This window comes from Tenrec ecaudatus, chromosome 2 (genome assembly GCF_050624435.1).
Source record: "Tenrec ecaudatus isolate mTenEca1 chromosome 2, mTenEca1.hap1, whole genome shotgun sequence".
Taxonomy (NCBI): domain Eukaryota; kingdom Metazoa; phylum Chordata; class Mammalia; order Afrosoricida; family Tenrecidae; genus Tenrec; species Tenrec ecaudatus.
The window spans coordinates 250,618,867-250,644,310 of record NC_134531.1 but is presented as its reverse complement, the minus strand read 5'-3'; the positions used below and the strand labels follow the sequence as shown (position 1 = coordinate 250,644,310).

Below are 25,444 nucleotides of genomic sequence, written 5' to 3'. Positions count from 1 at the left end.
TTCTCTTGGTATACTAAAACCAAGGTTTGTATTGCACCATACAAAATTAGCAAAAAGGAAAAAAAACTTCTTATGAAGCAAAAATGATAGACACCGATGTCCCAGATTTTTAAAAATATGGAATCACAGGAACTACTAGAAGCATATATAGAGCCCCAATTTATCATAAATAAATTAGGATGTGACCTTGTATTGTCAAAGAAATATAACCACATTTGAATTTATGACACATTTCTGATAACTATGCTGCTCTGCTTTTTGGTAAACTTTTACTCTCCATTCCAAACAGATCCTATGTGTTAATTCAAATGCCAACAATAGTAAGCATTTTTCAGGCTTTTAGTGACTCAACAAAAGTCACAGCCCATGAATTCTGACTTTGCACGGTGTATACTTACAAAACATATACAAGGTTATTTTAAAAGGGGGTTAATTCTGTCACATAGTTCCTGAGCTTTATTTTACAGTCTGTTCAGGCCAGATAAAAATCGAATGATAAATCATTTTTTATCTCCTGTTCATTGCAGTGCTTTACGCTAGGCATTGCCTCTTTCATTTTCATCCCCTCTGTTGATGTTTCTTTTGATAGGTACAATGCTATGGGGACTTTAAGCATCTGCAGAGTGTTCAGTTATACGGGATAGCTGCTTCATAGCGGTAGCCTGCTCAAGGTGTAGAAGTGACTAATGATAAAACTCTTCTATACGGGTTTCCTTGTCAAGGATGTTTTTAGATAATCAACTACCATCCAAAGCTTCTAGAGAGGCTAACTTTATCTGTTTTCAAATGGTTGCCATTTGTCCAATGACTGAACTTCAATGGGAAGTTAAAGCTGGGATCCCTACTTCCTTGAAAAATTGACGTGTACTTTCCAGAAAAGCATCTGCAATTTTTACAACTTTTATTTGGTTTTTATTTGAAGCCATGTTTCGTCCTAATCCCAAATGTCTTCCAAACATTTCTTCTTCCCTTACTAAGATTTATAATAAGAAAGCCTAACAAGCGCACTACCATGTTCAGCTCTCTGTTCGTTAGCAAGGCACAAGGGCAGGAGTCTAAGACTCCAGGGCAAGATAAGATCAGAACATTGACTTGTATTACAATATATCCTCCCCCACCCCAGCCCCCTCTTTCCCCAAAGATTTCTTCATACAAGCAGGATTCAATGTGCAGCTCGCTTGGAAAGCGTATGTTAACAGCCTGCCCTGGCGTCTCAACATTTAAAATTAAACCCCAAATCTGGTTTCTTGGCTGCGGAAAACTCTGGGAGTCTCGTATAAACTGGAAAAAGTTTTGAGCCCAGAGTTACTGACCACTCTCAGCGAGCCTTGTGTGCCGTCGGTGGTGCCGGGACCACTTGAAAAGTCACCGCCGGTCCGCCCCGGGCTTACCTGAGCTGCCTGCGCAGGGCCGGGCCGGGCCGGGCCGGGCTGGGCTGCAGTCGCGCGGCGCCGCGCCGCGCTGGGAGCCGGCGGTGTGCGCTCCGGGAGCCGCCCGAACAATGCGAGCCGGACGGCGAGCGCGCCGGCCTATGGGCGTTACGTCACTGCGCTGCCTTATAAGGCGCTCCGCGTGTGCGGCGCGGGCGGCGGGGGCGCTGGTGACAGCCAGACCCTCGGCGGCGGCGGCGGCGTGGCCCCTCGCCAGGCTCCAGCGGACGCTCCGACCTTGGGAGCGGATCGCGGGCCCCCTGCTCCCGGGGGAGAGGCCCCCAGAGGCCCTGCTGGGCTCACCCAGGGTCGGGCCCATCCACTGCCCACTCTTCTCCCTCTGGGTCCCTGAAGCCTCTGTGATTAGTTTGGTTCCTTAAAACACACACCCTGTTATTCCTGTTGAAAGTCCCGTCAGAACACTTTGTTACATCTGGGGTGTTTTTGGTTGCTGGGGGGCGGCGCAAGAGGGAAGGGAGAAGTCAGTCGTGTTTTTGGAGACATTTCCAAGGGTAATTTAGACTTCAAGTCTCTTTCCTCTTTGTAAAGAGTAGGGGTCCTCAGAGGATAGTATTTTACTTCCTGATGATGTAACTACCAAACAATTCTTCAAGTGATGATGGGAAGGCCAGATGAAATCTGATTTTTTTTTTTTGCAGTGTTTCTCCTGAAAGAACCTCCCCATCCTTCATTTCTGCATGCTAGTGTTTTTAAGTATAGCAGATAAAAGTCAGTTTACTGGGTAGGGATAATATTTTCAAAGAAGTTTGATGTTTTGCATTGTGCCAGACAAAGTGTAAAAATAAAAGTTAGAACTATTTTAATCCATTGTGTTTTCTTCTACTAACCGACACAACAAATAAAGCCGGAAAGAAAACCAAACCAAACCAAAAACTGACCAACTGCGTATGATAGAATCAAGCCGCTTTCCCTGCTGAGCATCAAATTGACTTGTGGACATCCTGTTTCTGGTAAAGGAGAGTTACCCTCCTAACTACCTTGCAGATTAGGAAAAGAAGTGATTGCTAAACCTCAGCTCAACTGTATCAATCTGCTAAGTAAATTAGAGATGTGAATGCCATGTCTGTAAGCTCCAGATGAATCGAGTAGTTTCAATAGCTTGAATCTATTTAAAACTTTTAAAATGACATTAAAATAGAATTGCTTCCTATTAGGATGTGCTTATGTCTATGGAATTATTGTTTCCATATGTTTTGTCAAACAGGACTCACGAAAACAATGTGCTCGCTGGCTTTTCTCTGCGTAGAATGGGGGAAGACTGGTTGCAAGCGGTGTGTGTAGTTTGAAAACGGTGTGGAATCAAGGTCCGGAATAAACACTGCCTGCTAAACCTGTGTGCTCACTGTGACGGTTCTTCCAGATTACTCTCTCCAGACTGAGAAGCCTAAATTGGCACTGTTTCTGGGCAAGTACGTGACCATACTCTTCTGAATGAGCTTCACATGGGATATTTGATTTACAGCTTTCAGATTTGGGTTTGTGCATTCTATTGCTCTCAGTGACATGTAGTGTGATCTCTGCCTCCCATGTTTGCCTCAGACCTATGAAGACCTCTTTTTGAGACTTCTTAAAATTGTAGATGAGATCAAGTGACGGTTAGTCAAGTTCCACGAGGCGCAACTACCTGAAGCTTGGCTCTGAATTGGCAACATAAAGTGCCTTTCACCCACTACAGTATTTCTGTTGCTTGTTTTGCCTCCGTTTCCTCTTGATAGCCAAGTATGTTTCCTTCCGTTGGCAATGCCTGCTAGTTCTTTCTCATATTTTTGTAGTTACTCTGCCTTGAGTTTCATTCTGTTGGCTTCCAGTTCCCCTGTGAAATCTGCTCGTTTTATTTCCTTCTTTTCTTTGGCTTGGGTAACCGAAGCAAGGAGAAAGTCTAGGCTGTCTAGAGCGCGTGCAGGAAGGGAGAAGAAGATTGGGATGCCTCTTTCTTTAGTACCTTCCTTGGTACTGTGCTAATAACTCCCTGAGCCATTTCAAACTGAAGGGAGAGTAGGTGATTACTCTCCTTAGGAGGCAGTAAAAAAGCAAAATCTGTTGCCATTTAGTTGATCCCAACTCATAGTGATCCTACAGGACAGTGAAACTAAGAAGCTGACAGCCTCATGGGGTTTCCAGTCCTGAAATCTTTTCATGAGCAGACGGCCACATATTGGTTCTGCAGAGCAACTGGTGAATTTGAGCTCCACGTTAACTATCAAGCTACCAGGGCACCTTCAGGAATCAGTAGTAATATTTATTGGCCATTTAGACCATGCCAGACACAGTGCTGAGTGTTTTCTACATGCATTCTGTCATGTGATCATCAGAACACATTTCCTAGGGAGGCTTACCTATAGTTTGCAGTTGTAAAAAAACGCATTTGGAAGGGTAAAGTGGCTTGACCAATGTCACACTATAAGAAATAATAATTTTAAAAGTAACGATGTAGAAATTTAAACCAGTACATTACACAGCTGACTTTAGTGTAGATTACAACTCAATGTAAAGAAAACAAAAATTCTCACACCTGGACTAATAGACAACATCGTGGTAAATGGATAAAAGATTTTGCTCAGATCCATAGTCGATGCTCACGGAGGCAGCAGTCAAGAAATCAAATGAGGCATTGCATTGGGCAAATCTGCCGCACAAGACTTTTTAGTGTTGAAGAACAAGGATGTTGCTTTGAAAAAGGCTAAGGTGCACGTGACCCAGGCTTTTGTGATTTCATTTGCCTTGTCTGCATGTGAAAGTTGGACAAGGAATAAGGAAGACTCCGAAGAAGCGATGCATTTGAATTGTGGTGCTGGTGAAGAACATTGAACATACCATGGACTCCCAGAAGAAGAAACAAATCTGAGAAAGAACAGACGGACGGCCCCTTAGAATCAAGGTTGGCCAAACTTGGTCTCACATACTTTGTATGGGGTAGCAAGGTAAGACATCATGCTTGGTAATGTGGAAGGTCAGCAGAAAGATCATCAAGGAAGTACTCAACATAATGGCTGCTACAATTGGCTCAAAGCTGACAGAGATTGTGAGACAGTGCAGACTGGGCATCACTTTGTTCCGCTGGGCTGAATGGATGGTACCTAACAACAGCATTACTCATACAACCTTTGTGATTCAATGGGGTAGGGTGTTAGCGGTTGGTTCCATTCTACCATTCTTTCGGTGTTGCGTTGAGGGCGAAAGATGGCTTCTTTTGTAAAGACTTAGTTCCGTGTGGTTGGGCGGAGTCAGACTCAACTGGAGGGCAGTGGAGGGTGGTGGTTGTTCGGTATACAGCTGCCATCCTGCTTTCTCTTCATAGTTTTTTCTGAACCTCTCAGTATTATTGATGAAGGAATGTTCACATTTAATTAAGCTGTTCTGATCTTTATTTTCCAGAATGCTGACTTAGAAAAGTGAAGACGCTCCCCTTTCACAAGGCACACCTCAGAGCCACCCTGCCTGGCTGTTTAGTTACGCACTGAATAACCCTAGCAGATGTTGTTCACATTGTGGATTTGTTTATGTGCTGCATTTTCTGGAGTGTGGCAGCAAAGCATCTTGTTCTCATAAAATTGGGTAGTTAAGATCATTGTTTTCACCAGTAAAAGTCAAAGGGCGTGGGGAAGGGAGACTTTTATCTAATTGCCACAAGAACACCTGGTTTCTGGATCACCAACTGCAGCCCACCAGCCATTGTGGTCCATTGGCCGAGGGAGCGAATGAGCAGACTTCTACTTCCCTGCCTCTTTCTACTGACACTCTCTTTGGGAAGTAATTTTTGTTCTCTGTCATCTGTCACATATTTACTCTGAAAAGAATAGAGTTATGAGTCTTTGTCCCTTAGTCTTGGCTGCGAAAATGTTACTTTGTAGCCAGATTCTACCCAATTGTTGTGCCGCTCTTCATTTTGTAATCAGGAAATTCCGTTATACCTACAAATTAAGGTTCCTTTTACAGTTAGTACCATCACGAATAGCTTTAAGTTGTTATTTGGAAATTATAGTACAATTAGTCATTGCTCTCTAAAATGGTAGAGTGACTTATTGGTCAGTCTACTAATATTTTAGGGAACAAAGGAGAACCAAAATCTCAGCTATAATGTGTGGAGCAAACTTACTAAGTCATAAATAGAATAAAGACAACACAAACATAAAGACCCATCATCCAGATAATGGGAGGTCATAATGCCATCCAAGGAGTTAACATACCAAGACTGCCACCAAATTGAGTCCGACTCATACTGGCCCTATAGGCAGTAGAACTGCCCCATGTGAGTGTCCAATACTGTAACTCTGTATGGGAGTAGACAGGCCTGCATTTTCCCGCAGAGCTGCTGCTGGTTTTGAACTGCCGACCTTTTAGATAGCCCACCATGTAATATCCTTCTGTAAATGGAGCACTCAAAATTTAAGCTCTAAAACACTTAGCCACAGGTCAACAATTCGATTCCACCAACTGCTCCCATTGACTTCTGTGCTTCACCAGGTGAAGCAAGGAAACCCTTGTTCAGTAGAATCTGCTTGCCTCATTCACAGGAGGCTATGCTGTTCTAGTGAGCAGAGGGACTGGTGGAGAGAATGGAGAATTGATAACTTGATGCCACCATCAGAATACTAAAGGAGAAGTAGAAAAAGAAATAAAAATAAAGGAGAAGTAGGAAAAGCCTGCTGTTTAGGACCAGTCCATTTGCTTATTTATTCCTACAAACATTGGTTTCCTTAGTAACTAATAATAGTTTTGAGAAATTGTTGAACTCACAAGCATTACTGTAGGAGTGAAAACCCTTGAAGCACAGAAATTAGAGCTGGGAAAGACCCATTCGGTCATCTTTCCTGTAGGTTGCCAGCACACATTGTTCTTAAGACTGTCCAGTACATCTCTTAAAGGGGCCCTGTCAAATCAAGTGATGTCTTGTTTTTGTTTGTTTTTTTCAAAGAAGACAGAGATTTTCCCACATACATGTGGAGCTTCCTTGATTTTAGGATAAATATTTGTGGAGAGAGATCTCTTGGTACAAAGTACAATAATTAAACAGGTTACATTAGTTGAAAGTCAGTGGAAATACTTTAGAATTCTACTGGAATAGATTTGGCCACTAAGGGTAAAATGAGTGAGTAAATTGGGTTTATGTATTTCTTTCATTGTCACCAACTCAAATAGAACAAATATGCATGTGGAATCGAATACAAATCCATTGAAATGCACCTTAGAGGGCCGGGGGAAATAAAGCATTTTGGAAGATGAAGATTCTTCTTATGACGGAGTCATGTTCTAATCCCTCTTCATGGTCATTGTGCTTTGTCCCTTTAGATAGCTCACTGCTTGGTGTGAAGCTTATGTTCTTACAGTAAAGTCCTGTCCTTCTTTCAGGCAACTTCTTCCAACTCCCAGCAGAACAGAGTAAGCCTGTCTCCTCGATGCAGTAACCACTGCATTTTATCCGTCTAGATGTTTCTGTGGGAAGCATGAAACATGGAGACTGGCTTGATTAAGCTATGTGATTAAAATCGTCCGAAAGGGTGTATCTGATACCCTACTTAATGTTGGAACAATCTACCTAGGTTATACTAACTACAGAATTAGTTCTGCAACAGTGATGAGCTAACTATCCAGTTCATGGGTCAATCCGGTTTTTTGTTGAACGTCTTTTAAATTGGAGGTCTTTATATTACTGGTTAGCAACACAAGCCACTAATATTGGCCATGTCTTGCCAACTCTGGTCCAAGATTTAATGGAAAGGTATGAACATCCAATCTTAATTTATGTGTTAACATGTAATTCTTGACTACTGCCAGTTGGTTTTGTACATGGGAAATCGTGTCACAAGGCATCTCAATGGCATGATAAAATGTCCGCCTGGAAGAGATGTCAAAAGCCAGTAATCCATCCTTAGACTGAATGCTCTGTCAAGTGACCGTCATCCTCTGTACCAGGATGAGGTGTGCACACTTCAGTGTCATCTCCCCAGTGATACAAAGCCCCAGTGACTTATGCTTTCCACAGAGAGTCCATGCCATTCCCACTGTAAACAGACCGCTCTACCTTCCACTGGGTGTTGCTGGCCTTTTCACAGTGCTGAGAACAAATGCTTGACATGGCAGCATTGGAAGCATTTGAAGCAGTTTGTCCTGAATCTTCAGTTTCTGTGTGATGTAATCTGAGTCCTCGGATACTCTGATCCCAAAAGTTTAAACAACTGTGTTTCTGTATTATTCCCTTTTATAGGGACTAAATTTTTCTCCATAAATCTTTACCTGTTCCCTTTTAGAGTCAGTTTCTGTGTCTGTGTACGGTGTGTACACATAGGTTTCACAGCATTTTGGACAGTCGCCTCGTACTAGTCAGTCTGCCATTGGCTTACTGATAACCAAACTCCTGATGAACCAGCGCACATCTAAGTACTTTCATCATGTACTATATCCTGCTGGCAGCTAGGATAACTTCTTTGTAGTAGATCTGTGTTGTAACAGTGGCGCTGATGGATAACACCTGGAATGCTTAGTGGGTGCCAGGTGCTACTTCTTTACATCCACACGGTGACCCAGTGGGAGAGCTATGTGAGCAACCGAGAGGTGAAGTAACCTGCCCACGGTGCTAGTAAACAGTGACACTGACCGGACCTTGAATGCTGACTGATTTCAGCAATGTCCGGTCGCTTGGCTTGTGGTCGGATTTGGACGTGGTGGATACAACAGTATGGAGTTAGAACTTTGTATCTCTCTTACCAGGAGCCCGGTTCTTTAGGCCTCCACGCTGGAGTGGTAGAAGGAGCCCTGATAGCATGTTAACCTTCTGCCTGCTTTAGGCACTCTGTATGTACCCTACACAGGTGGCCTTCGGCCAACCTGAAATGGTACCTGAAAAAGCACTGTGAACCTGGCAGCAGGAGATGATAATCTATATACAAACTTCCACCTGCGGATTCTGAGCTGTTGCTTCATTTTCTATGCCATTCATTTCACTGCCACTTCTGCAGCCAATGTGTGTCCGGGATGCCAGTGGATGCTGTTTACAGTGATAAGATTTCAACTCGGGGAGTTTTAAGGCAGCTGCGTATTATATTGATAAAGCCTGGGTCTGGAAACTACTCTTTCTTGTGTTTACTCACCCTGGCTTCGTTACCTACCCTGCCCACAAATATTATTTACTAAGGGCACTTCTCCCTTGGGAAAACATATTTAGCCCTGGGAGTAGGGGAAGTTGGGTCTCTCGAGCTTGCTCTGCGGACTTGAGGGGTGAGGATGGCAGTGCCCAGTTTCCCCTCAGCTGTGAACCGTGGCGTGACAGTGACTTCTTGGCTAAAACACCATTTTAAACAGTACTGATAAAGACTGCTGCAGTTCAGTTCTGAAAAAGAGAAGTGCCTTTCAGGTACGATGCCTGGCTACTGCCTTAAGGAAGGGAGAAAGACAACAGCCCCGCCTCTCCTCCACGCTAAGTGCCGGGAGGACCACCTAGCCAGCTCTTGCCATTGACTCTCAGTGACTTATGATTTGGAATCAGATTTACTTCCAAATGCTAGTATGTCTTGATAAGACTGACAGAGGAGCAGATTTATCGCACGATTTCTACTCCGTCTTATGAGTCTGGCTCTATCTCAGCCGTCTGTCTCGTGCAGTTCATCTCTCCCCTTGCTGCTCAGGACGTAAGATTCTGTGTTTCATTTCCTTCAGGACCATTTACTCGAGTTGATACAGGGTTTCAAATCCCAAAGCCCATTAGTATCCTCCAAAAAAGCTAAGAACTTCCAAGCACTTTAAATCTGAGCACTCTTTCAACGTGTTTTTGGTTATTTCTTTTTATTTTTCTGTTTTTAATTCTTAAGATGCTCTCACCTTCTATTATTTTTTCTTTTTCGTCAATGATGTTTGACCTTCCCCCGCATACTTATCCATTTCTTTGCTCCGCATCTCTTTGTTTACCCCAGACTTCTATCTGGGGTCACATTTCTACATCCTTGGCAAGTGCTTTTGGTGGAAGTCTATTCTTCGCACATTCTCTGTCCATTTATTTGAAAATGTCTTTATTTTAGCCTTGCTCGGGTACATTTTTTTATTCAGTATAGACGTCTAGTTTGACAACTACTTCCTCTCAGTTCATTGACATTATTTCACTGACTTCTGACTTCCCTCATTAGTGTTGAAAAGTCAGTCAGTCATCTGTTTGTCATTTGTCATTCCTTTTCTCCTGCTACTTTAAAGTCTTCGCTTTGTCTTTGATAGGCTACAGTTTGACTCTGTTGTGCCTAAGCCCGGGGGCCATAGTTGATTGCATGTGGGACCACTAACTTTAAGGTTAACGGTTCAAAGCCATCAGCTGCTCTGAGGGGGAAAGAATAGGCTTTCTACTCCTGTAAAAAGATACAGCCTCAGAAACTCACAGGGGCAGCCCAAATTGACTCCATGGCAGTGAATTTGCTTTTTGGTTCAAGTATCATTTTATTTGAATTGATCCTTCCTGGTTTTCTTTGAGATCCTTTCATCTATATATTGTTATTTTTCTTTAGTTCTAGAAATTTCTTAGCCACGCTAACTTTTCAGATATTGCTTCTGGGCATTTTTTCCCTCTTCTTTCGTTTTGAAACTTAGGTTCATTAGACTTCTTTACTCTGTTCTTTACAGCCATTCACCATGGTTTCAATTGTTCCATTTCTGGCTCTTGATTCAATATATATATTCAATACAATTTCTTCAGATGTGCCTTCCAGTATACTAATTCTTATTGCTTGATCTGCATTTGTTGTAGCACCTAGAACTCATTAGCTATTTCATTATCTAGCATTTCATATTTACAGCAGCAGTAAAAAATGTCTATCCTACTCTTTCCTGCATGACCAATCTGTCTTACAGTAGCAAACACTGAGGCTAGCCCCGAGTGGTTACAGTCAAGTGTCAACTTAGTTGGCCCAAGAGTTTTCTGGTTGACGGTTACGAAATGAGGGAACGTGGCAGGTATGTGATCATTTAACTTGAGCGTTGGCTGGTGATGTAGCCACCCCCGATTTTGCGATCTGATGTGGAACCAAACCATGTTAGTAATTGAGCAAATGGTGGGTTTTTTGGTCATTTAAAAAATAATTTCTTTTTCTTTCAACTGATCATTTCCCGTTTCTATCTTTTATCATACTAAATATGTTAAGTGCTATCTGACAAACTTTATCTAAAATCCTAGTAGCTTTGCGGTTTCTTCAGTTGTTTGTCCGGGTCTCAGTCATTGTATGTTATTATCTGGTGCTTTTGGATTTTTATTTTAATATAAACGCATATGTCCTAGAACTTAATGTGAGAATTCTTGGATTTCAAGGTGACTTTCCCCGCTTTATTTCTGGTGGTAGGGCTTTCTACTCCAGTCAACAGCCCTCAATCCACTCAATGTGTCCGCATTGAGTGGATGGCAGTGAGACGGGGTCAGTTCAGGACCCCTTTAAAGTGCAATCTAAGGCCCAGAATAGTTTCCCAGACCACCCAGTTAGCATGGATTTTGGCTGCAAATTGTTACGTGGGTTGGCTTTATTATTACAAATTCTCAGTGGGGCTTATTTTCCCCTTTCCTTCCAGGGCCACAGTTTGAAGAAAGCGTTTTCTTTTCTTTCTTACACTGGCGACTTTGCTCTTTTAGCAGTCCTAGCATTCTGTGTCCCTGGAGCCGGGCATTTCCCATAGACAACGTCCTGTCTTAGAACTCTCTTGGGCTTTGTCCTCTGCCCTCGGGGCCCAGGGTTTCCATGAAGATTAAACTTGTCTTTAGCCTCTGAGTAGTCTGAATAACTTAATATCCGGTGGTCTTATTTAAAAAAAATTAATGGGTTCCATTTGTCATTTTGGGGGATTTTTGTTTTGTTTTGGATGTGATAGCTTGGTGTAATTAAACTTTCACTCAAAGAAATAGGCAATAGAACAATCTATACATAATAAAAAAACACACAAGAAATACCTAAAAGTAAATATTTTAAATTAATATGTTACAGTCAAGTATTTGGTCCTTTATTCTAAGAAATGGAGCCTTAGGTTTTATGTCAGGTTGTATGTTCAGTCAACTTACCAGTCAACCATATTGTACTTTCCTGCATAGCTTCATTGAACCCTTGGGAGCATTTGGAAACCATAGAGGCCTCACAGCGGATGCCCTCCAGTTGATTCTGACTTAGAGTCCCCCTAGAGAACTGTCCCTGTGCGTTTCCCCAACACTGTAGCTCTTTAGGGAGTAGAAATCCCTGTCTTTCCCCCAGTAGAAGCTGGTGGTTTTGAACCCACCACACCGTGAGGGCTCCTTCTCATGGAAATGATGTCACTCTGAGGAAGGGAGCTTATTTTGAAATAGAAAAACCCAAGAAAGGGAAGTTTTGTTGTAGCTGTGTTGTTTTTCGCAGAGCACTTGACAAATAGTTCGTAGAGCAGATCATGTATGGCTACTTAACCTGTTATCCTTCACCTGATACATTCTCCAGGTCTTCTAAATGGTCCAGAATGGGAGGAAATGGGATATTAATGTTTAGGACTCCCATTGATGCAAACAGTGGCAAAATGAATCTTGAATCACCTCAACAAAACTTGGAGGTTTGAGGCAAGCTCCAGAGGTGGCCTAGTGCCTCTCCTCCACCTCTCTGGTTCTCGTGGCTTTGTCTTCTCTCCTTGAAGGCTTCGTCACCACACGCTTAGGAAGACAGCATAACAGTGCCAGACACCACGTCCAGACATGCAGCACAAGTAGCAAAGGGATCATTTCTCCTGGTCTATCATTAGGAGCCAGCACACCTGTCCCAGAAGCACCCACTCCTCCTGCAAACACTTGTCCCTTTACCTAATTGGCTGGAACTGCCAGAAGGAAGAGGAGTAGCATGACTGATGTGCGGATCAACCAGAGTTGACCCTTGGCTTAGGCATAGGGTCACTCTACCTGAATTGTGTGAACAGGGGAGCACTTTCATAGGAAACAACCAACAGTGTCTACTATAGATCCTTTGTGTTTATTTTTATTTCATGGTTGAAATGTGTGGAAAAATTACATAGACATATAATTTAAAATATTGGAATATTAGAACAATAGTTCTAGTAGTTTTATTTTTATTCTGCAGGAATTCTATCCTATTTCTGCTGTTAGGCCTTTGTCCTCTCGTAAATCTGAAGTGGAGGCCTTTGTCTTCTTGTTCGTAGATCTGAATCAGAGAGCTGGAAATTCATTTAAGTAAAGGCAGTTTGAAACTCGACAAGGAATGTTATAATTTACTACTGAAATGTACTTATTATATGAAATAATATAATGTAGAAGTATTTCTATGTGTTTTCTGAAAGAGTTCTAGGCCTCCTTATACTTGTGCTGGCTGATCTTGTTTACTGTTTTACAAATGACTACAAATTGATGTCCATTTGCCTCTCCTGAGATCTAGATCCATTCACCTAACTTTTCCAGAGTTGCCTCATGCTAAATATGTACAGAAGTGAATGTGCTACTATTCTCTCCAGATCTGCTTTTCTTGTATTTATTAACTTCCTAGCACCACTGACTACTCAACCAGATATCTGGGAGACACCCTAACCCCCCATCCTCCCACCCCCCTATCCCTTACCCTCTCCTTTGGACCCGTGTTCTGCTTTCTCCCTCAGGTTTCTCTGACACCGGTGTGTCCCTGCCAATCCGTTCTTCACATTGTGGCCAGGATCACTTTTCTTCAAGCCCGGTGTCATGTATTCTTCTTGCTTCTATTCTGTCACCACCACTACCGCCACCACGCCCACGTCTCCATGACATCTAAGTCTGCGTACAAATTGCTTAGACCGGCACTGAAGACTCCAGCCTGGCCTCTGCTGATTTCCCTCTCACAGTCTACCTTCTCTAGGGGTCCCCTGTAAAGTGTCCGTGTCATTTGATGTAAATGGAAGTGAAGGTGTGTTCACTGTACATAGACAATGTCTCCATGAGTGGATGAGTTTCATTTCCCTCCTTATAAATTCTAAGGACACTAACCAAACCAACCAACCAGTTACCTTTGAGGTGAATCTGACTCGTGGGAACTCTTATTGCTCCAGAGCAGAGCTGTGCTTTCGAGCAGCCCTGCTGAAGGAGCTCAGCGGGTAAGTGACTGCCTGCTCACTGATGGATCAGTGGATTGAACCAGCCAGCCACTCCAAAGGATATTTACAGCTTGGAGCACCTCAAAGAGCAGGCCCACCTCATCCTATAGGCTTGCTCTGAGTTGGAATCAACCTGATGAAAACAGGCTTGGGTTTTCACCTTTGAGAAATAGATTGACAGACCTTTCTTCCCAAACATCTCGGAGTGGATTCAAACCCACAACCTTTTGGTTAGTAGCTGGGTGCTTTACCATCTGTGGCACCTGTGGACTTTAGTGGGTACACTATTGGTCTAAAATGACCTTCACTTAGATTATGGAGACACACAAAAACTCAGCACATTTCTGCAGCACAAGCAGACTCATTTAACTGGTATGGATGTTCACATTGTTCTCTTAAGATTTCCAGGTGACCTGTATATCATTCTGAACGAATGGATGGTCATGAGGTAGAAAATGGGATAGATTCCCTGCCTCTTGACATTTACGGGTGATAGTTGCTTGGAGGAGTATTAATGTGGAAGTGGAGTTGGCTTGGGGAAGAACGAATTATGCTTGTACATTAATGCAGTGTCCCTTGTGTGTGGAGGAAGAATTGCTGGGTGGAGGTGGTGGCTGGAAAATGTGAGAGTAAGATGGCACTCAGGAATTCTGTCGTGGAGGAATGAGATGAGCATTCACTACGGACGGCTAGTCTGGTGCCAAGGAGGGACCGACTGAGTAACTGCTGTGTCGTTCAGATGGTCATGTTTGTTCTTTCATCTGTGTTCACTGCTCTTTGAGCAGCAGGAGCCCTATGTTTTTGCTGTGGCACAGTAACACCATCGCTCACTCTCAAGTTTATCCCTGCTGCAGTGAATACGACCTGAAGTCGTAGTAATTAATCAATCTTATAAATACAGAGTTTAGATTATGTTTTAGGTCTGCTGGCTCCCTGTGGACCAGCTAAAAGCCTCGGCTCAAATAAAACCCAATTATTAGCAAATGTGGCCCAGGTGCTCATTTCAGACTCCAGGTGAGCCCCTTCCCATTCTACCTTGGCAGCCTGGAGCCGACCAGCCCAAAGAAAACAAAGTCACTCTGGATGTGATTCTTGCTTTCCAGGTGTCACCTTCTCAAGCAGGGTGCACGAGAGAACCGTCGCCCACAAGTCAGGTGCTCAGCCACTATTGGATTACCCAGTAGCAAATCAAGCACTGGCTTACTTGTGCACATTTACTGATCTCCAGTGGACAAATTCACTTTTTTTCCCACCACACCAGAGCATCTTCTTCTAGGTCTGACTGTCTCCTGCCCCTCTGCCAAGCCCACAACACCTTCTTACAGAATCAAAACCTTTTTTCAAATGTACAGAACAGTAAGTAAACACAAGTAAGACTTCACTTACCTAATGTATTAGTCAATTCACAGCTTATAGCATGCCTTCCTGTGTGTGTCGTATTGTGGCTACGAGGGGTAAACGTCACTGTATTGTATTCTGAGCTGTCCCAGGTTCAAGCATGTTCTTTTAGACAACTTGCATTCACCCATGTTCACTTTAGGAAAGCTGAAAACATCCCTCTCTGACAGATGAATCTTAATTCAGCTGGCTTTGCTTTGGCTTCATGGATTTTGTGGCCTGTCGCTTTTTACATTTTTATTTTTATTACTGTATCCCATAGTATAGGCACAGTAATATCAGTGGGTTATATTCAAGGTACTGTATTTCCTTTCTGTTCGTGGACAAGGGCTTAGTCTTTTGGCTGCTCTCCTTTTTCAGAAGAGGCCAAGTTTCTAGTCTTATGTGCTGGATATAATTTAAGGAATTTAGTTTAATAATAACTATTAATCTGAAGCAATATTTCTTGAGCTATAGATTGGTTTCAGTAAACCCAAAGAGGATTATCAATACAGATGGAAATAAGTATTCATTTCTTGTTACTGTACATATAAAAACCAGATTCCACATTTTATTTCCTTAAATCTTTGTTGGAAAACCCCTTCTTCTTAACTAATCTTCATCCGATTCTCATCTTGACTCAGGCCAGACCCCTGGCAGCCCAGACCCACGAAGCAGGTGCCTCATGAAAAGTAGGCAGTTCAATAAATGTTGGATAAACTCTAGCAGTGACTTCTGGGAAAGAATGTGGATGTTTGGTGGGGGTTTGATAAAGGAGCCTTCCTACTTCTTATTGATTAAGCATGGAGCTGTCAAGAGTCCTCCCCACACCCTTCCTAGTAGAAGCACGCATGCGGCTTCATGAAGGGAAGGACCATTTCTAAGCATGAGTTACGGATGTCTTTGTGATTACATATCCCTCCTAGCAATTGAGGAATAAGCTTTAAGGAAAAGGAAGTTAAGAGAAAGCAGAAGTGTGAATAACTGCTAATGGTGCTCTCTCTGGCTCCGGTCCGTCTGCCATTTCATCATACATAAAGGGGGTAGCTCAGAGATTCCTTTCCTGGCAAATAAGTGGCAACACATGTTGGAAACAGTGAATGGAAACTATAGGGGGGAAATGACAGGCATATGGCAATAGGAAGGCAAGGAAAACTTTGTTACCCTAATGTTAGCCACGTGACTGGTATGCTCTAAACCCAGAGGTGCTGCTATTCGTGAGAGAGTCCGCATGCCCCATTGGGTGCAGTGTTTCTGGGCAAGGAATGCATGTTTTCTGGGTGGTTTTTTTCTTTTCCCTTGAAAGGTGGTCCTCACCTTAAGCCATCGAGGCTCCATACCGAGGTCTTGGAAAAAGGTTTGCAAAGGTAAGGATAGAACCTAGTCAGGAAATAGGACCCTTTATTAAAGCCCGAAAAAAAAAAATCGGGCCTCTTTAAGAGCAATCACTTTTATGGGTTGAGACCAGAGGAATAGGCCCTAAATTACTGTCTTCAGAAGTGCTCTTCATTTAAGCGAATGCTTGTAATTCTACAAGGACGATGTTTATGATTCATTTGTTGCCATAGCAACAGAAACTTTGCTCCATACAGTTTCAGATTCGACCATGTACCTTAAAGGGCAAGGGCTTGATGTTTTTGTTCCACAAAGTATTCATTAATCAATGTTTATATTCCAACAAATTAAAAACACTGATTAACTTTGGAGAAGACGTGTTCTCAACAGGAAATCCTGTATTTGAAGGGCACTAAAGCCCCTTTCCATTTGTTTGCCGAACTTGGCTAATACCTAGGAAATGTATTTTGAGTCTCTAAAATGTAATTATAGCCCCTTATTGTGCTGAAGAAAAGTGCTAGAGGGAAATGGGGCTCTCTAGCACTCCTCAGAAATGACTGTGATATGCACTCTTATGAAGCCTTTGTTCCTAAGGTTTCATGAACTCTTTAATAAGGCTTAACCTCAAATTGGAAGTTATGAAGATTCAGTTAGAGGTATTATTGATTAGAGTATTAATAATAAATGGGTAAAATGGACAAAAATAATAGACTCATAAATATGTATATATCTATAAATATGCTTTAGATACATGCCACTATTGCAGGAAGGAACCCGGTAGTTCAGTGGTTCAGTGCTTAACACTAACTGAAAGGTTGGTGGTTCCAATCAAGCAGCTGCTTTGCAGGAAAAAGATGTGGCAGTCTGCTTCTGTTAAGATCGTTTCAGAACCCTGGGGGCAGTCGAATAGAACTCGACTGCATCAGCAGGCACCCACAGTACTGGGTTAGGCCATGGCTCAGAACCCAGCTACTCTCCCCACCTTCTCTCCACCACATCCTGTTCATTCTCTGTATTGTGTTTCTGTAGCGTTTGTACTAAATAGTACTATTCTGGGTCATAATGGTATTTCTATGCCATTTGCCCAGGAAGCACCATACCACTTTTACAGTCACACCAGCGGTGTGTGGGGGTGCATTCTCTCCATACCCACAACAGCATTGGTTTTCTGCTCTTTTGAACTTCACAGTCAATTCTGGGGTGAGGGCGGTATTTCATTGTTTAGATTTGCTCCTCTGGTATGTGATCACAATCATTTCTTAGTATGTTTGTTGGACGCCTGAATGTCTTCTTTGGTAAACTGTTTGTTCATGTCCTCTGCCCATTTTTTAATTAGGTGTTGAAGTGCTGTTGATCTGTAGACATGTTCTATAGATTTTAAAGATTGGTCTAGAGAAAGGGTTTTTTGGTATGTAGTTTTAAGAAGGTTAAGCTAGGGACTTATTCTTTCTCTAAAAATAACTCTTAAAGGTTCTGATGTTCATTGATCTTTATATTACATCATATAAAGAATCTGCTCATCTTATGTTGAACGGAACACATTTGGTTATAATTTTCAAAAGCAGGGTACTGGTTTCCAATGTGAAGTTATTAAACTTTGCAGGTGTTTTGGCTATTTCCTATCAGGATGCATCCTTCTAGGCTTTGTGAGCATTAGTCCTGCTCGAGACTCCAGAGCAGTGGTTTTCAACCTGGGAGTCTCGACCCCTTTGGGGGTCAACAACCCTTTCAAAAGGGTCACCTGATTGATAACAGTAGCAAAATTGCAGTTATGAAGTCTCAATGAAAATAATTTTATGGATGGGGGTCACCACTACATGAGGAACTATATTAAAGGGTCACACCATTAGGGAGGTTGAGAACCACTGCTCTAGAGTCTCAAGTTAAAAGAGGCCATTGTGCTTTTTAAGACCATATTGAGAGACTTCCCCTTTCAATCTTTTTACAAAGAAGTTCCCCATGGATGGTATCGCACAGACAATTAAAGTAGTCAAAACGTATTGCACACTAATGGAAGCTGTAGGTGTCTGAAATGACTGTGGCAGCTGTTGCTTTGGCACGCAGTCCCCAAACTCCTGTTTCCTTCCTTTTTCCATAAGATCTGTCTAAGATCATGACGTATGAAGTATATTGTTCCTAAAATGTGGTGATGGGCATTTTGGGCTCCCCGCTCCTTATGGATTGTGACTCCCCCATGACACTACCTGTAGAGTAGCTTATTTGAATGCACAGTATCTCCCAGGGATGCCCAGCACTCGCTCTGACCACACTCCCTTAGTGTGTATTTTGGGGTCTCCATTTGTGTTTGTGTGACCTCTCTGCCTCCATTCCCTTCTATAAAACGGGGATAGGAGAGTGCCTTTGTGGTAGTGTTGTTGTATTAGATGAGTCACTATTAGTAAAGGCTTAGAGTATGCCCGCAGCAGTGGGTGTTTGGTGAGTTTGCAGTTACTGTGCATTCTTAAGATGCTGTCAGTGGCACTCTGATTGTATTGGAGAGTCAAAGGCCTATAAGAATAAGATCAGAAACGTGTCTCAAAACTCACTGCATGCGAGTCAGTTCTGAATCATGGTGACCTCCGTAGGGCAGACTAGAACTACTCCTGTGGGTTCTGGAGACGATAAGTCTTCATGGAAGTAGGAAGTCTCATCTTTCTCCGCGGAGCGGAGAACTGCTGGCCCACTGCACTTTGCAATCCAACCCATAACCAACCACGATTCCTTTAGAAGCAGGTAGGCTAGTGGAAAATATGTAGGTTAGAAGGCTGAAGACCCTTAAGATCTTGATTCTGTAATGACTGTTGGATTTTAGGAACACCAGATAACATTTCTGAGGGTCATTTTTCAAAAATCGAATGATCATTAAAAATGTATAGGTCTGCCCTCCCGACACAACTGCTGAAGCCAAAGCGGGTGAACAAGCAAATCTGGTGAAGAAAGCTGATGGTGCCCGGCTATCAAAAGATATAGCGTCTGGGGTCTTAAAGGCTAGAAGATAAACAAGCGGCCATCCAGCTCAGAAGCAACAAAGCCCACATGGAAGAAGCACACAAGCCTGTGTGTTCATGAGGTGTCGAAGGGATCAGGTATAAGGCATCATCAGAAAAAAAAAATCTTACCATAGTGAATGAAGGGGAAAGTGCAGAGTGGAGACCCAAGGCCCATTTGTTGGCCACTGGAGATCCCTTTGCAAAGGGGTCTAGGGGAGGAGATGAGTCAGTCAGGGTGTGACGTAGCACTGATTTAGAATAAAGCTTTCCTCCAGTTCATAAATGTTTCCTTCCCCCCAAATATCATGTCCGAATTCTACCTTGCAAGTCTGGATAGAGCAGAGGATGTACACTGGTGCAGATAGGAGCTGGAGGCACAGCGAATCCAGGGCGGATGATAGCTTCAGGACCAGGGGTGTGAGGGACGATACTGGGAGGGTAGAGGGTGAGTGGGTTGGAAAGAGGGAACCGATTACAAGGATCTGCATGTGACCTCCTCCCTGGGACCGGACAACAGAGAAGTGGGTGAAGGGAGACGTTGGACAGGGCAAGATATGACAAAATAATAATTTATAAATTATCAAGGGTTCATGAGGGAGGGGGGAGCAGGGAGGGAGGAGAAAATAAAGAATACCTGATGCAAAGGGCTTAAGTGGAGAGCAAATGCTTTGAAAATGATGAGGGCCAAGAATGTACATATGTGCTTTACACAATTGATGTATGTATGGATTGATAAGAGTTGTATGAGTCCCTAATAAAATGTTTTTTAAAAAATTATAGGTCTGTGATTGATTTCAAGTGCAGTCATGCTTGTGATGTTCCTACCGCTATTCAATGGTATTTGGCTATCAGTTCCTTTCATTGTTGGTTTTTAATAGTTTGGTTTTTTTTGTAGAAGGCAAGGACAGAAACTGACACTCACCGAAGTTAGGTTAAGTAGGGTTAAGTCTGGTGCCCAGGTACTCAATGAGTTCTGGTGGTACAGTGGGTAATATCCACGTCAGGCTGGTCTGGGACCACAGGAGAGAGGTGAGCCTTTCAGCTCTTATGAAGATTTCAGCCTTCATAGGACAGGTCTACCTTGTCCCATGAATTTGCTATGAGTCGAGATTGTCTTGATGGCAGTGAGCCTGTTGTAGAGGAGGCAGGGCTGGGCCTGTAGTGCACGGCTGTGCGTGACTGGAAGGGCCTCAGGCAGGGAACTGGAACCTGGATTTAGTCCCATGTCGAGTCGCATAAACTTTGATAAATGACTTCACTACTTTCTGTATTCTTTTTGCCCCTTGCCTGAAAATGGAGATAGTCCAAACCCAGCTAGACCTATTTGGCAGGATTTCAAGATGAAATAAATATAAATGGGTATGAAAGCTTTATGAAATGTGAGGATGTGACGAGGGCAGAGATCTTCACCTGTTTTGTCTTTTGATGTTTCTGATGAATCTAGAACAGTGCTCGACGCATAATAGATGTTCAGTAAATATGTAGATACATCCACACATAATAGATGTTCAGTAAATATGTACATACATCCACATATAATAGATGTTCAGTAAGTATGTAGATACTTAACACACATAATAGTTGTTCAGTAAATATGTAGATACATCCACACATAATAGATGTTCAGTAAATATGTACATACTCAACACACATAATGTTCAGTAAGTATGTAATACATACACACATAATAGATGTTCCATAAATATGTAGATATATACACATATTCATACATGTCACACACAGGGGGACTTAAAAAAGTTCATGGAAAAATGGAATGTTTTTACCTTTTTTTAAAACATTTTATTAGGGGCTCATACAACTCTTATCACAATCCATACATATACATACATCATTTGTGTAAAGCACATCTGTACATTCTTTGGAACTTCTTTACTAACCTTTTGAAGCCTGTGACTGTTCATGTAACCTTTACAGGAACCCTTGTTTTATTGTTTTATTTTTGATTAATTTCTTATTGTGAATTAGGCGTGGGGGCTATATTTCAGGCTATAATGTATTCCAACAGTTCACACTCCCCTACCCCGCTCCATTCCATGTGCTATCCTTATCCACCCCCTCCCAGGTTAATTTCACCCTCTCTTGGACCTCTCTCCATTTCACTCAAGTCAGTACCTAGCAACCTTCTAATCCATCCCTTCATCGTCTCACCCTTGCCCACCCTCCTTGGGACCCACCAAAGTCTGCTCCCTGGGTTATCTTCAGTGTGCTCCAGAAAGCTTTTAGGTTAGGAACTAGTGTCCTACCCATTCAATAGACGAAGGAGAAGAATATCAGGTACTCGCTCGAACTGTATAACAAGCCTGTTCACTTTGCAGTAGACTGCCAGCCATCTTTCTCCCACAGAGTTAGAGGGATCTTATTCACAGGTAGACTGTGATTCAGCCTATCTCCAGTGGAAATGTAACATCTCAGCAGGGCCTCAAACCAGATTGAACCTATTCCAAGCCCTGGTTCACACAAGGCCACCTTTTAGTTAACTACCAAATACTTCACCATGGGCCTACCAGGCTCTTATGCTACATGTAAACTAGTAATTTCATAACAGTTAATTGGCCCAGCCTTTTCTCCCCCCACTTAATGTTCATTAGAACTTTCATAATGTACCAAATGTGCTGTTCTGGGTTTCATTGCCTAACCCTGCCTCGTTCTACTCACCCACACAGATCTGAAGGTTGGTACTCAAACTTGGCAGCCCATTGGAAATGCTCGAGCACGCTATCAATGGCCAGGTCTCAGAGATTCTGACTGATTGGTAGGACTATGAAAGCCCCTCTGGTGATTCTGAAGTGTAGCAGAGTTTGAGAAGCAGGAGGCTAAACAAAGGCAATGGCCTTACCCTGGAACGACTGGGAGCCGAGGCTCAAGGCAGTCTGAAGTGTTTCGTATCGGAGATTGTGGACAGATGGTGGAAATGGGATGGGAATGCTGGTGAAAATGAGTGTGGCATTTACCCAGTTATTGAACTGTGCATGCTATTCTTTTAATCTGTCATAAAAAAAGATGATCAAATAAGGGTTAGCATTGTTTTAGGGATGAGCTTTATATGCCCGTGAATGTATTCAGAAAGCTGAGTGGGAAAACCAGACTGGCCGCAGAGGGAATAGGATAGCATCTACCGTGAGCTAGGAGCCCTAGGGGTGAGCCCTGGTGCTGTAGAGTTGACGCCTTGGACATGGTCGGGAGTTCAAAATCACCAGCAGCTCCGCAGAAAGGCTGGGCCTTCTATTCCAGTAAACAGATACCGTCTCGGAAACCCACAGCGGGTTGGCACAAGTCAGCATCGACTCAATGGCAGTGAGAGTTAGGGAGACCAGTGTGCGGCTCCAATGAGAGGAGCTAGACTCTACCAAACTGTTTAGGAAAATTGTTATTTATTTCAATTGTTTATGGTTTATTGTCTCAAAACGTTAATGCCAATTCCTCAGAAATGCAGTGACGAGGGATGACTCATTTTAGCTCACGTCAAAACAATGCAGTTTTGTAATTTTCCTGTCCCTAGAGACACTAAACAAAATGTCTCAGAATGAAACTGATTGAGTGTTTTCAATTATGCACTTTAGCTTGGCGACTGGCCAGCTGCCCCACAAGTTCCCTGCACATGCAGACCGGTGATTTGCACTGACAACAACACTACACATTTTATGCTATCGTTGGTATGCATTCTCAGCCGAACAGTCTATGGGCAAAACAGTCTCTTTCCATAGACAATTTGTGTAACTGTTCTCTCGGCCAAGTGATTTTTCTTTTGTTCACCTTCAGACGGATGTATCTAATGCATAAGGTATTTTTCTTGCTGACAAGTAGCACAGATTCCAACAGGCTTAGGAATAGTCTTACATATGTCTGTATCTGTGTGTTTGCGTATATGTAATACATATATTGCATACATGTGTATATATATATAAAGATGTATATATGTATGTGTGTGTCTTTAATTACCAGCACCTGTCTTATGCTTAGTATAATGTTTTACGTATAGTAGGTACACAAATATATGAAAGAGACTTCTAAAAGTTTATGGAAAATTTCCATGATCTTTTTCTTTTCCCCCCAGGATCTTTTAAATCCCTTTCCCCATGAATTTTAAAAAGTCCTTTCTTATGTAGTAATGATAGTAGTGATGCCAATAAACAAAATGGAACAAGGAATGGCCTTGTCATTTTTCTTAGTTTTTGTCTGCCAGTTTTATATGAGGCCTTACAACATTCACTCTCAAGCCAACTACATTTTATTTTTTAGGAGCAAAATACTTAAATGGTCAGTTTACTTTTACTAGTCTTCTAAATAATGGAGCTATTTATGATGTAAGATCAGGTATTTCTAAGAAACATTTTCATCTGTATAATTGGCTGTTACAAGTAGTAATCAAGACGTGCTTGGTATCATGTGGGATATTTTGATTGGCATGTCAGGTCATTCATGACAGTTTGTATCACTCCCAGCATATAGAAAAGAGTAAGTTCTCAGTAAATATGTGTTGAGTTGAATTGAACACATGGATGTTAAACTCATATTCTACTCATCTGCCCAATTCCAAGAGCTCTGTTTTCAGATGCAGGTCTCTGAAAGGGCATCAGAAAGGTAGGAAAAACTTAAATAGCTTCTGAGTGATTCTGTGGCATGGCAATAGACTGTCACGTTAAGGAAACAATGAGTGTGATACGAGGAAACATAGACTAAAGGTATCCCATGTTGGCCCACTCTAAGATGGGAAGTGGTATGAAAGACAGTAATGGAAGTTCATATATATATATATATATATATCTTTTTATATATAACGTGCTTCAGGAAGGGATTCATGATCTTTTTTAAAAAATCATTTTATTGGGGGGGGTGTCATACACTCTTATCACAGTCCATACATACATCAATTGTATAAAGCACATTTGTACATCCGTTATCCTCATCATTCCCAAAATGTTTTTGTTTTTTGCTTTCCATTTAAGCACCTGGCATCAGCTCCTCATTTTCCCCTCCCTCACGGATCCCGCCTCCCTCATGAACCCTTGATAATTTATAAACTATTATTTTGTCATATCTTATGCTGTCTGATGTCTCCCTTGACCTACTTTTCTGTTGTCCCCCCCCCCCCCCCAGGGAGGAGGCTCTGTGTAGGTCCCTGTAATCGGTCCCCCCTTTCCACTCCACCCTTCTGGCATTGCCACTCTCAGAACTGGTCCCAAAGGGATCATCCATCCCGGATTCCCTGTGCTTCTATTTCCTATCTGTACTCCTCTGGTCTAGCCAGATTTGTAAGGTAGAATTGGGATCATGAAAGTTAGGGGGTGGGGGGAAAGATAGGAAGCATTTAGGAACTAGAGGAAAGTTGTATATTTCATCTTTGCTACACTGCACCCTGACTGGCTTATCTCCTGCCCACAACCCGTAAGGGAATGTCCAGTTGCCTACAGATGGGCTGTGGGTCCCCACTCCGTACTCCCACTCATTCACAATGATATGATTTTTTTTTTCTTTGATGCCTGGTACCTGATCCTATTGACACCACATGATCACACAAGCTGATGTGTTTCTTCCATGTGGGTTTTGTTGCTTCCAAGCTAGATGGCCTCTTGTTTACCTTCAAGCCTTTAAGACCCCAGATGCTATATCTTTTGATAGCTGGGCACCATCAGCTTTCTTCACCACATTTGCTATGCCCCCATTTGTCTTCAGCGATCGTATTGGGAAGGTGAGCACACAGTGGTATGGTTTTTATTCTTTGATGCCTGATAACATCCCTTCGGCACCTCATGATCACACAGGCTGGTGTGCTTCTTCCAAGTGGGCTTTGTTGCTTCTCAGCTAGATGGCTGCTTGTTTACCTTCAAGTCTTTAAGACCTTAGACACTATATCTTTTGATAACCAGGCTCCATTAGCTTTCTTCATCACATTTGCTTATGCACCCATTTTGTCTTCAATGATTGTGTCGGAAAGGTGAGCATCATGGAATGCCAGGTTAATAGAACAAGGTGTTATTGCATTCAGGGAGTACTTGAGTGGAGGCCCAATGGTCATCTGCTACCTTAATACTAAACATATAAATATATGCACATAGATCTATTTCCCTAGCATATAAATATATTTACATATATACATGCCTTTACTTTGATCTCTATTAATGCCTTTTGCCTCCTAGCCCTTTCCTCTATTTCTTTTTACTTTCCTCTTACCCCACTATCATGCTCAGTCTTCATTTGGTTTCAGTAATTCCTCTTGGT

The 25,444-nt window shown here is 42.5% G+C and overlaps 2 protein-coding genes and 1 pseudogene across 2 annotated transcripts in view; 1 reads left to right on the top strand and 2 right to left on the bottom strand.

The window, feature by feature from the left end:
- The window catches only part of FILIP1L (filamin A interacting protein 1 like), a 28,845-nt gene extending 27,302 nt beyond the window's left edge, over positions 1–1,543 (bottom strand). The window contains exon 1 of the mRNA XM_075542418.1: positions 1,392–1,543. The gene's annotated coding sequence lies outside the window, so the exon portion shown is untranslated. The remainder of the gene's footprint in view (positions 1–1,391) is intronic.
- CMSS1 (cms1 ribosomal small subunit homolog) overlaps positions 1–25,444 on the top strand; it is a 452,794-nt gene that overhangs the window by 62,489 nt on the left and 364,861 nt on the right. The window lies entirely within an intron of this gene.
- Positions 1–25,444, bottom strand: part of LOC142439007 (filamin A-interacting protein 1-like) — a 109,270-nt pseudogene that overhangs the window by 50,191 nt on the left and 33,635 nt on the right.